Source organism: Schistocerca americana, chromosome 8 (genome assembly GCF_021461395.2).
Source record: "Schistocerca americana isolate TAMUIC-IGC-003095 chromosome 8, iqSchAmer2.1, whole genome shotgun sequence".
Taxonomy (NCBI): domain Eukaryota; kingdom Metazoa; phylum Arthropoda; class Insecta; order Orthoptera; family Acrididae; genus Schistocerca; species Schistocerca americana.
In genome coordinates, this window is record NC_060126.1 from 468,795,577 (window position 1) to 468,809,244 (window position 13,668).

Consider the following 13,668-nt stretch of genomic DNA (forward strand, 5'->3'; position numbering starts at 1 on the left):
GCATCAAATTATTCATTGAAAAGCACGGAGATCATGTTGAAAATATTGTTTATTAACATTAAAATGATTAAAATGTGCTTTATTATTATCTACTAGAATTCCTTATGTACCCATACTTTATGGACGCCCTGTACTGCTCATCAGCTGTGGTGTATCATATCACACGCCCATATTGAGAACATAGCTGCGAGTTACTGAAAACCGGGAACTTTTCTCGATGTCTGTCACTGTGTTTTGGAAACGGAGCTTACCTGACACGACGGACACTATACAGCGGAAGTGATACATCGCCCGGTGTCGACCCGTCCTTGACCCTGTCCTGCTATACCACTAGGATGTACTCCACGCTTTTGTGATAGTAGCCGGCCGGAGTGGCCGAGCGGTTAAAGGCGCTACAGTCTGGAACCGCACGACCGCTACGGTCGCAGGTTCGAATCCTGCCTCGGGCATGGATGTGTGTGATGTCCTTAGGTTAGTTAGGTTTAAGTAGTTCTAAGTTCTAGGGGACTTATGACCACAGCAGTTGAGTCCCATAGTGCTCAGAGCCATTTGAACCATTTTTTTTTTTTTTTGTGATAGTACCCTTGGTGTTGATGTCGTATATTAATGACAGTGCAGACAATATTAATAACAACCTCAGACTTTTTGCAGATGTTGCGGTTATATGTAACGAAGTACTGTCTGAAAAGAGCTGCACAAACATTCAGCTGGATTCTGATAAAATTTCAAAGTTGTGCAAAGACTGCCAGCTTCCTTTAAATGTTCACAAATCTAACACTGCACAGTTCAAAATACGAAAACGTGTAGTATCATAAGGCAGCAATATGAGTAAGTCACAACTCAAATCAGCCATCTCATACAAATTCCAGGGTGCAACAATTTGTAGGAAGTGAAATGGAACGATCACATATTTTATATTTATTTATTTAAACTGATATGGTAAGGGCCACCAGGTCCTCTCTTACACCGGATCAGGGACGTAGGCTTAGGGATAGGCAAAGCAGGCAGTGTATTTTTGTTCATTAGAAGAATACTAGGGAAATGCAACCAGTTTACTAAGGAGATTGCTTTATAAACACTCATACGACCCATCCTTGAATATCGCTCAAAAAAAAGTGCGAGGGATCTGTACTAAAAAGGATTAACTGGGGATATTGAACAGTACAAAGAAAGACAGCACGAATGGTCACAGGTCCGCTTGATCCCTGGGAGAATGTCGCAGAGATGCTGAAGAAGCTGAACTGGTAGACGCTAGAAGACAGACACAAACTATCACGAGAAAGTTCAAATAACTTCCGGGAATGCAACTGGGCCACATCGTCGAGGATAACCATGGTTTGCGTAAGGTGGGCGTCTACCGTGTTCCTAGCAGTTGTGGCAAGTCGTGTATTAGTCAGACTATTCAGGACTGTGGAGGACCGGTGTACTGAACATAAGCGGCACACAAGCTTACAACAGCCGAGCAAATCCGCCATTGCGGAACATTGTCACGGCACCGGTCATCCTATGGAATATAACAATACGGAGATTCTGGCATGCACTTCCAGCTATTCGGGTAGTATTATTAAGGAACCTGTTGAAATTCAATTAGAAAGTAACGTTATCAACAGATGGTGGTTTTGGTTACATTCTGCATGGAATCCTGCTCTCCCACTTGTCAAAAAACAGAGCGACAGAGTTTATGCCTCCTCAGCTGTTGATTATTAATTTCACTATCGATAATATAGTGTGTGTGTGTGTGTGTGTGTGTGTGTGTGTGTGTGTGTGTGTTTTATCTTTGAAGAGTTTCTCTGAAAACCGAGATTTTAAATTCGCTTGCACAGCTCTTACCTGCTGCAGTTTTGTCCTGAAAATAAGTGGGTGATCTCCTGTCTAAATATCGGCGGTTGTCGACGAGGTCACCTGGTTGCATTTCCGTAAGTTATTTGAACATCGTGTACGCCAGGAGAAACTAAGGTCTCATATCACGAGAAAGCCAGCTTTAAGTGATAAATCCAGGAATTTACTGCAACCGCTCACGTATCACTACTGTATGAACTCGAGGACATGATTAAGACTAACGCAGAGAGGCAATAATTATTCCCGTGCTCCATAAGCCAATGGAACAGGAAGAATTCCTAATAACTGGTATAGTGGAAGGTACCCCCCGCCATGTATTTTCCAGTGGTTTGCAGAGTATGAATGTAGATTTACGAGCGCGTGCTGCAAAGTAACGCCTCCGAATTTTTCATATGAAAACTCGTAAAGCTTTTTAACTGAAACTAACGTTATTGACATTCTACATCTTTATTGTTCATGTCTACATATCTCCAGCCCTTTGCCGTTAGAGGGCTCCGTGTGTCATGGCAGTGTGTAACGTAACTACATCGGTGCATGAGAATCAGCGTGCTGTAATCGAGCTTCGAATTCAGACTTCGTGCACACAAGGAACACCCTCTCCTGCACCATGTCAGTGCCAGACCACTCACGAACGCTGCAACATCTGCAACGCTCCTGCGCCATGGGTTCACTTCCATCGATCATCTTCCTTACAATCCCGACTTGGCCTCACCTTAGAGAAATTTACTTTGACAGTGACGAAGCAGTGCAGGCGGAGGTGAGATTGTGGCTCTATCAACAAGGTCAAAGATTCTACAGTGACGGTGTCAACAAACTGGTCTCTTGAATAAAATGTTCTCGGATTTCCAACCGCGTCAATTGCTTAAAACTACACGAGCTTTCGGCCAAGCACTGCTTGGCCATTGTCAAGTGATATGACTGCCGGTGGGCTGTTGGTGCGCCCTTATATACGCTAGCTGCCGGCTGTGACGTCACTGGTGACCGTGACATTGCCACATGCGGGCATGTTTTGAGTCGGCGTTCGATGTGCCCTCTTTAACCGCGCGATCGCTGGATCCCACGCAGCGCTGAGCTGCAAACCACCGTCTCTATTCAGGGTGTTTGCGGCAATTTTTATTCCAATAGCTTCCTTTATTTAACTGCCCCGCCGGCCGGTGTGGCCGTGCGGTTCTAGGCGCTTTAGTCTGGAACCGCGTGACCGCTACGGTCGCAGGTTCGAATCCTGCCTCGAGCATGGATGTGTGTGATGTCCTTAGGTTAGTTAGGCTCAAGTAGTTCTAAGTTCTAGGGGACTGATGACCACAGATGTTAAGCCCATAGTGCTCAGAGCCATTTGAACCATTTTTAAACTGTCCCAGTAGTCGTTAGTGCGAGCCACGACAGAGGTATCGTCAAATTTTATGTGGTGACGGTTTTCTAACGCATGCTCAGCTAACGCAGATTTCTCCGGGTAGCGTAGGCGATAATACCTCTCATGTTCTTTCCTGCGTTGTTCCACAGTGCGCACTGTTTGTCCGATGTACTTCTGGCCACACTCACAAGGCATTTCGTAAACTCTAGGTGTTCTGAGACCTACTGCGTCTTTAACTGGTCTAAGTAATTGACGGATTTTCGTTGGAGGTCTGATGATTGATTTGATCTTGTGCCTTTTCAACACGCAGCGCATCTTGCCCGACACTGAGCCATAGAATGGTAGCAAAGCAAGTTTGTTTTCCTGCAGCTAGCGCACCAACAGCCCACTGGCAGTCATAACACTTGACAATGGCCAAGGAGTGCTTGGCCGAAAGCTCGTGTAGTTTTAAGCAGTGACGCGGTTGGAAACCCGAGAACATTTTATTCAATGTTATCGCCACGAGACTCTGCATTCATACACAACTGGTCTCTTGTTAGAAGCAATTTATTCGTCGCTAGGGGTGATTATGTTGAGAAGTAAATACATAGACATGACAATGTAGAATGTTATTAATGTTTGTTTCATTTAAAAAGCTTGAAGAATTTTCAAATAAAAAATTCGAAGGCATTGCTTTTCAGTGTGCCATCGCAGGTGATATGAGAGAAGAAAGCCTATGGAGTATTTAACTAGAATCGTAAATGAACAGAATACCAAAAATAGTTTACGAATAGAGGCCAATGATTCGCAGGAGTATTGGTCGAGAGACTTGAATGTTGGGAGCCGGAACGGGTCGCACTGCCTAAAATTCCTCGAAGGGCAGAATAGACAGTTCCATCTTACGTCTGAGGGGTTCATTTGCATTACTGAGACTGTACGCCCCGGTTGTTGGCTCTCGTAACACACAAGCCGCGGAGTATTTTAAGCTCCTTACCAGGCTCGCAGCAACTGAAGCAGAAGGCTGCCGGTATATACGCGCCGTTCTCAGACAAGGCCCCCCCCCCCCCCCCCCCAGAACCCGTCTGACGAGAACCGACCGCCGTCCTCGACGGATGCTTTTAATTCGCTTGTTGCAACACGTGTAATCAAGAAGTTGGAAACGGCGACTACGCCTGGGTAATTGTGTCTGGCAGGAATGATAATGGCTAGTTCATTTCCTTCTGAGCATACCTTATACTTACGCTGACTACCATTTTCCTCCGTATTATTGCGCATTTGTTTTCTACAAAAGCCGCTGGCAGTATTATACCGCGCGTTTCAAAATGAATATGAGGTTTTTAAGGCTTTGTAGCATTTACCACATTCAACTCACAATTATAAATAATACATCAAATGTAAGAGCAACTAAAACAGTTTTTATTACACGTGTTCACTGTGAGCACCATTCGTCATAAGGCAATCATCCAACCGACGGGCGAGTTCTTACCGAACCTTGATCAGTGGGTTTGGAGTAATTGCTGCAACACGCGCTACTGCATGCTTGACAGTCACGCTTGCGCAAGCGTGCACAAATTCCTCGTGCCTCCACACGAGTCAAGCACGCACGTACCAGCATCAGTTTGTTTACATTGGAAAATGTCGAGCACAGACGACGATGCGCCTTCTGTTGCAGCCTTTTTGCTTTTTTTTTTACGGAAAAAACAAGAGGAAACGCGATATGTGGAATAAACAGTGGCTTAAAAAAACGAAAATCGTATTCTCATACAAATTTACTGAGTGAATTGAAGATATATCCTCGTGATTAGCATAATTACCTCGGGATGAATGAGGAAACGTATTTGAATCTTTTGACTCTCGTGACGCCTTATGGCTTAACGACAGAGGATGTTAATATGCTACCATTGCAAAGGTATACTTCAGGAAACATTCCACTTGATGCTAAACATGTATGAGAGCAATTTATGAACTACTTTGTGAAACAAGGACAAGTTCCTTGGCAACATAATTTTGTGCATCAGCAGTAAAGAAAAATGTAAAAGAAAACAATATGTATTGCAGTATAGTATAAATAAATAAAAGCATAGGCATATATCTTAATTGTAACAGTTCTACTGTAACTAAATACCACTACCAACCTATCTCACTTACCTCTATTCCTTGTAAATTACTCGAAGAGAATCTTGATGTCTCTTGTTCATTTAAAAAGCTGAAAAGATCAAAGTGCCACAGAACCGGTCTGTAAACTTCATCTGCTGGAGCCCCTGATTTGTAAGTGCTGTCACGTTTCTTTTTTTCTCGTCTGTAATTCGTTCGTAATGTATTAATTTTCTTAATAACAGTATCTTTCGTTGCTGATGGCTCTGTTTCTTTGTACTTTGTGAGAACCACCTCATATGCCGCGTCTCTTTTCATTTTATCGTGATATTCTTTACTTTTAATATTTCATAAACATGGGTATCTTTCGTAGCACCTAATAAATTCCTCCAACACTTCCCAGTCCGACATCAGAACGAAGAAGGAAACGACGCAAAATCTGAATAAACGAGCGCTCTCCACAGTCTGTGTTCAAATGACAAATGTATGCTTGTTCAAGCCTCCCTACTCTACGCACACACGAGCAAGCATGGACACGCTTGGAGGCTTGCACAAGCACGCAAGCATCAAGCTTGCTTGTGCAAGCTTGATGCTTGCGCTAATTTACCCTACACACGGACAACCAAGCTTGCACAAGCACGCTTGCGCAAGCGTGATTGTCAAGCATGCAGTAGCGTGTGTGGGAGCCTTTACGTCGGACAGATCACGTGGTAGAAGAGGTACATACCCATGATACTTTATGAACCCCCAAAACTAAAAATCGCATGGCGTCAGATAGCGTGAACATAGAAGCCATGCGAAACAAGCTCTGTCATCTGGACCCTTGAGCGCGATCCAACGGTCGGGTTCAACGTCGTTTCAATAATCGCGTACTGACATGGGAAACTCCCTATCGCAACCCCCTCAGATTCAGTGGTAAAATGGCCCAGTGAATAGCCCTTCTAAAACTGAATACAGATCAAGTATGACAACGGGAAGAAGGTGTGCTGAACTGTGAAAAAAGAAGAAAACTAGCAACAGTGTACGCTCAAGCTTATAAGATGTGCAACACTGAGTAATTTGTAAGTACAACGACGTCGTGGTTGTGTGGGCAAGGTGTTCGCCTACGACGGGGCAGATCCGCGTTCAAAACTTTTTCGTATCCAATTTTTTTTCACAAAATTATTAATCCGGTCACTATCGCATATGTTGGTTTATGTCTGTGTCCTGGTGTAACGCCCGTTTGCAGCAGCGAGGTGTAAGGGAGGGATCTCTATACGCATGTGCTTCCTATTTGTTCTACACAAGTACCACATTTTATCTCTTGCGTTCCGTTGTGGAAGTTTTCACTCTTGAACTCCTTTATTGTAACATAGTTCACACTCGTTTATTTGTTATTTTCATTTTTGTGAGAGGTGTATGAGGCATTCCGCCTACTCTCACTATTTATCACGTTTACATGCGACGGTAACATATTCTTACCACATGACTCATACCTTACATAAAAACGCCAAAAAAATTGGTATTGGCATGCGAATTCAAATACAGAGATACGTAAACAGGCAAAATACGACGCTGCGGTCGCAATGCCTATACAAGACAAGTGTCTGTCACAGTTGTTAGATCGGTTACTTCTGCTGCAATGGCATGTTATCAAGATTTAAGTGAGTTTCAACGTGGTGTTACAGTCGGCGCAAGAGCGATGGGACATAGCATCTCTGAGGTAGCGATGAAGGTGGGGATTTCCCCGCACGACCATTTCACAAGTTTACCGTGAATATCAGAAATCCGATAAAACATCAAATCTTCGACATCGCCGTGGCCGGAAAAAGATCCTGCAAGAACGGGAGCAACAACGACTGAAGAGAATCGTTCAATGTGACAGAAGTGCAACCCTTCCGCAAATTGCTGCAGATTTCAATGCTGGGCCATCAACAAGTGTCAGCGTGCGAACCATTCAACGAAACATCATCGATATGGGCTTTCGGAGCAGAAGTCCCACCCGACTACCCTTGACAACTGCACGACACAAAGCTTTACGCCGCGCCTGGGCCTGTCAACGCCGACATTAGATTGTTGATGACTGGAAACATGTTGCCTGGTCGGACGAGTCTCGTTTCAAATTGTATCGAGCGGATGGACGTGTATGAGTGTGGAAACAACCTCATGAATCCATGGACCCTGCATGTCAGCAGGAGACTGTTCAAGCTTGTGGAGGCTCTGTAATGGTACGTGGCGTGTGCAGTTGGAGTGATATGGGACCCCTGATACTGCATGGGTTAAACGAAAGGTTTCGATCGCTAGGCATACTTTCTGGTTTAACTAAGGCGTTTTATTGTGTTGATCACAAAATATTGCTCCAGAAGTTGGGCCATTACGGAATACGGGGAGTAGCTCACAACTGGTTCACCTCTTACTTTAGCAATAGACAGCAAAACGTCATAATTCACAGTGTTGAGAATGGCTGTGATGTGGGGTCTGAGTGGGGTATGATCAAGTGGGGGGGGGGGGGGGGGGCAGGGATCAGTGTTGGGGCCACTTATATACCTTATTTATATGAACGATATGCCCTCCAATATTACGGGTAACCCTAAAATATTTCTGTTTGCTGATGACACTAGCTTGATAGTAAAGGATGTTATGTGCAACACTGACTCGGTTTCAAATAGTGCAGTTCATGACTTAAGTTCGTGGCTTGTAGAAAATAAACTAACGCTAAATCACAGTAAGACTCAGTTTTTACAATTTCTAACACACAATTCAACAAGACCTAGCGTTTTAATTTCACAGAATGGGCATATGATTAGTGTAACTGAGCAGTTCAAGTTCCTAGGTGTTCAGATAGATGGTAAACTGTCGTGGAAAGACCATGTTCAGAGTCTTGTTCAAAGACTTAATACTGCCATTTTTACTTTTCGAACGGTATCTGAAGTAAGCGATCGTTCGACACGAAAATTAGTCTACTTTGCTTATTTTCATTCGCTTAAGACGTATAGTATTATATTTTGAGTTAACTCTTCCCATTCGAAATGGTTATTTTCGGCACAGAAACGGGGCGGTTCGGGCAATAATTGGTGTAAGTTCACGAACCTCTTGTCGACCCCTGTTCACGAGTCTGGGTATTTTCACATTGGCCTCTCAATATATATATATATATATATATATATATATATATATATATATATATATATATATATTTCTTACTGTCATTTCTTGTTAACAATATTAGCTTACTCACAAGAGTAAGAAGCTTTCACTCAGTTAATTCTCGGCAGAAATCAAACCTGCATTTGGATCGGACTTCCTTAACTCTTGTGCAGAAAGGTGTGCATCACCTGGTGCATCAATTTTCAATAAGCTACCTCTAGACTTCAAAAATCTTGTCAGTAACCCACGCCCTTTTCAAATAGAAATTGAAGAGTTTCCACATGGGTCACTCCTACATTCTGCCGAAGAGTACCTTGAAACATTAAACTGATTCTTGTTGTATTGTTGATTGCATTTACTTAAACTTACGGCTTGACTTTTTCAGGTTCATAAACTTTTTTTTTATCTGTTGTTACTTTTATGATGTAATTTCATGGACTGACACGTTCCGTGACCTTGCAGATTTGTTCCTCAATTTGGTCCTACGGAACTTGGCGTGTAAATAAAAATAAAATAAAATACGTCTAGATACGACTCTGACAGGTGACACGTACGTAAGTATCTTGTCTGATCACCCACATCCGTTCATGTCCGCTGTGCATTTCGGCGGACATAAGCAATTCCAGCAGGACAATGCGACACCCCACACGTCCAGAATCGCTACAGAGTGGCTAAAGGAACACTCTTCTGAGTTTAAACACTTCCGCTGGCCACCATACTCCGCAGGCACGAACATTATTGAGCATGTCTGGGATGCCTTGCAACATGTTGCTCAGGAGAGACCTCCACCCCCTCATACTCTTACGGATTTGTGGACTGCCTTGCAGGATTCATGGTGTCAATTCCTTCCAGCACTACTTCAGACATTGTATTGTATTGTATGTTAACTGGGGGCCTAGAAACGACGGAGAGGCTCCATCCCCGCCGCAGCCGCAGTGGTCCACAACCCCACGGCGACTACCGCAGTCAACTTCACCACTCCGCCACCCCACACCGAACCACTCTTTCAGGGTTATGGTGCGGTTCGGCCCCCGGTGAACCCCCCCCCCCCCCCCCCCCCCTAGGAAACGCGTCACACCTGACGAGTGTAACCCATAAGTTTGCATGGTAGAGTAATGGTGGTGTACGCGTACGAGGAGAACTTGTTTGTGCAGCAATCGCCAACATAGTGTAGCTGAGACGGAATAAGGGGAACCAGCCTGCATTTGCCGAGGCAGATGGAAAACCGCCTAAAAACCATCCACAGACTGGCCGGCTCACCGGACCTCGACACAAGTCCGCTGGGAGGATTCGTGCCGGGGACCAGGCGCTCCTTCCCAATCCCGAAAACTACTGCAGACATAGTGGAGTCCATGCCACGGTGTGTTGCAGCACTTCTCAGGGTTCGCGGGGGCCCTACACGTTATTAGGCAGGTGTACCAGTTTCTTTGGCTCTTCAGTGTATAATGGAATGTGGAACATAATAAATGCTACAAAGCGTTAAAACCCCGATATCCATTTTGAAACACGCGGAAACCCTACGAAGTGTACAATGATAGCAACTGTCACAGCTTCCGTAGTCCGATCAAGTCGAATGTAGTCCCTGTTGATTCATTGTGGACGTGGGGCAGCAAATGGTCAAGCCCCACGGCTGTATGGCGAATTTCATTGTTAAATCATGCCGCTGTCCCACGTCCACAATGGATCATATTTTCGCTACCAGTTTCGGCAATTCATTATGCCATCATCAGGCCCCATATTCACCTCTCAACAATAATAGCCGGTTGCTGTGGCCGAGCGGTTCTAGGCGCTTCAGTCCGGAGCCGCGCTGCTGCTCCGGTCGCAGGTTCGAATCCTGCCTCGAGCATGGATGTGTGTGATGTCCTTAGGTTAGTTAGGTTTAAGTAGTTCTAAGTCTAAGGGACTGATGACTTCAGATGTTAAGTCCCATAGTGCTCAGAGCCATTTGAACTATTTGAACAATAATAGATATTGGCATATGGAGCCATACGTTTCTGCATGTCGTGAATTCGTAGCTCAAGTCTTTTCTTCGTAAACTTGACTGCAACTGTTGCAGTTTCAGATGGTTTCATGACATCCAGAAACGTATGTCCCCAGTACGGCAATATCGATAACTTTTGAGAAGTGTCTGAAGATGGCATAATGAATTACCGAAACTGGTAGCGAAAGGAAAATAAAATAACATATCATTTGCGCAGCTGCTTGTCGAATGTCATTGTTAAATAAGTGAAACGTATGTCTGACAATGAGGGCAGCAATATGTAACGTTTTACTTTACTTTGATTTTTAGAATCATACAACCTGCAAGAGTATGGTACCCTTACATAATGTGAATGTAACATTATCGCTGAAGCCAACAATGTTTCTGTAGGACTCGGGAAACAGAGAGGCAAAATAAGGATGGGGAAAAAACGACCGGTTAAAACCGATACTAGTATTTCAGTTTTGATTACCGCTATTTTTCGGCGTTTGTTTGCTCTCAGTTGTAACTGAGGTCTTTCTTATTTTTTACTAATAACTGAGTAAAAAACGAAATTTCAATTATCCATAGCATCTGTGCTAAAATATTTCGTTTTCAAATAAACTTTTTATAACAGAAATAATTTTTTCCGTAACATTTCCATTGGTTGAAAATATTGTGTTCTTACAGAAAATTGGAAAAGTGACCAGCGTCATTTTGATAACAATGTGGACAGAAACGATCAACAAACATGTGACAGAAGAATTGGTACGGCATTGCTGAGACAACAATGTCCTATCGTCGTGAACCGTAGCTTATGGTGCACGTGTTCGTGTAGTATACAAGACCTGCCTCCACCTGACCTAAACGGTTCAAGTTGTTAAGACACAGGCTACGGAACAAACGAAAACTTTGATTGACAAGGTCATGATAAAATTCGTGTCCAAGGTAATGAAACTGTGCACACAAACAGCGGTTACGACATTAACAGAGAGACAGATATTAAGTTAATGAGATTGGCAGAGAAGTAGACAAAAGGATGCCAGAAGGGATTGAGCAAAATTACTGATAAGTTCGTACGGGGAGATATTTACGCAGCGCTGCGTGTAATGGATCGTAACATTGTTAACGTGCCTCACACAATGGGCTGAGCACAAGAAATTTTGAAGAAAACGAACCCGAACAAAATATCCATGACATAGCTTTTATCAAACAGTTCAAACATGCGTTTCCGAAACATTATAAAGAATACTGTAAAATAATATATGCATTGGCCATATGATAGACGAAGCACATATCATGGGGATCAGTGTATCCAAACATTACTCAACATACAAACAAGCAATTTCGTTCTCAAGAAAGAGAATGGAGCATAAAGTCAAAAATTCCTTCACCAACAAACTACGCAAGACATCTTGATACAATGCGTTCAGGATTTTCGGTTTCCTTAAGAAAGTAAATCCCCCTTTTTTCAACGCAGTGTTTAGACTTCCGTTATTCCGAGTCACACTTAGTCTCTAAAAAGCTCTTCGGTTACATACATTCCTGAAAATAATTGTTACCTGAAATTTTTAGTCAGGTATATAACAGTGTTTTAGTCAGATATATAATAGTGTTTTTAATCATTTGGTAATCTGAGGTTTCAGATAGCTTCTCCAATTAAATACTTGATATTTATCAAAAGAAATAGCCCGTTTCTTTAGTAATCAAATGCTATAGTATAGAGAGCCATTGTCGCTTCCTCAAATTTCGAAATCAAATTCATTATATCCTGGTCAATGTTCTCATTCTTTAATTTGTTCAATTCATGTTGGTCTGCATGCCAATAAAACTGGCAGTCTTAATTTCATTCAGACATATTTGGGAGTCGATTAATATATTTCTTATTTCAATTATCGAGACTTCATTCTTTTCCACACTTTTTATATATTTTTCAAACAGAGCCGAGTTTGACTGCAGAAACATGAAGTAATTTTCAGTGATCGGACTTCCAAAAAAAGGCTGAAATTATTTTAAGTGGTCTGTCTGCGGAATCAAAAAATTGTTTTAAAGCAATCAAAAGATTAAGAATTCCCTCAAGTGCAGGCATTAACGACAGCCATCTCGTTTTTGAGTGAGATAGAAGAGTCCAATGATTGACATCAACGTATAAGCAGAATTCTTTCAGCGTCTCTGTCCTTACTGTGTATATTGACAACTAATTAAAAATTTTCATGACGATTATTTCAATGTCGACGCTTGATACAGTGTTGTGGAGAACAAGGGCAAGGTATCCCATTCCTCCTACATTTTTTCCTAGTTCTTCTTTAATATGGTGAAACACATTCCGCTGGCGGCGTCTATGAAGCCCTCCCAAGTTGGTATTGGTATCGTCTCCACAAAACGCGATTAATTTATCTCATGTAACTTGCATTTGTCTTAAAGTGTCTAGACAAGACTTTGCCATTCTCTCCTGTGTTTCGTTATTCGGCGAATCAAACTTCAACAGTTTGTGCTGGATTCCTTCAGTTTCTGTTTAGTATTGAACAACTAAAGAAAACATCGGTTCAGCCTTGTGGTTCGAGGCATTGGTGCCTACGCCGTAAAATGATACTTTATGCAACTGTTTTATGCATTCGGACACGGAGTGTGGTGCGAGAATATTTTTAACATTCACTACAGCTTTGTCCGGGCTGTAGAATACTTTGCCGCGACTTTGGAATCGGGATACATTGCGGCATTCAGTTTTACGGCACAGTCAAGAGAACTGAAGGATTGATGATGCTGAACAGCTTTATAAGCTGTTCTTATTTCTGCAGCAACAACGAGCAATTCTTCTTTGGTATCTTCTTTAATCATGTATGCATAAACAGGCTTTAATGTCGATGCCACCGCGAATCTGTTTGTGTGATTCATCGTGGAAATATGATGCCTCATATCTGCCTTACCTCCATGGGTTGTTGAGATGAAACACTTACACACCTCACACAACGCTTCCTGATCTACTCTTTTGTGTAATCATCCGAAAAGTGGCGCTTTCTCTTTCCATCCTAGGCATTTTCGTAAGCTGTGATAGAATCGTCTTATCACATCGCTATCCAAATGGGATCTGGCCGATTGTTCCGCATGGCGCTACGTAAATAGTTCTACCTCCTTACTACTGGAGACGTCTTGTTTTCTCGAATGATGCGCTAGATCTAAAGCGGCTTGCATCGTCGATACAGGATACGCAACATGCAACGCTATCTGTGAGACGATCTTGCCAACACTTGGAGACATTGTACTTCGTGATATTACAGCAGAGGTGTATGTTGCAAATGTTTTTTTGTCAATTTCCATA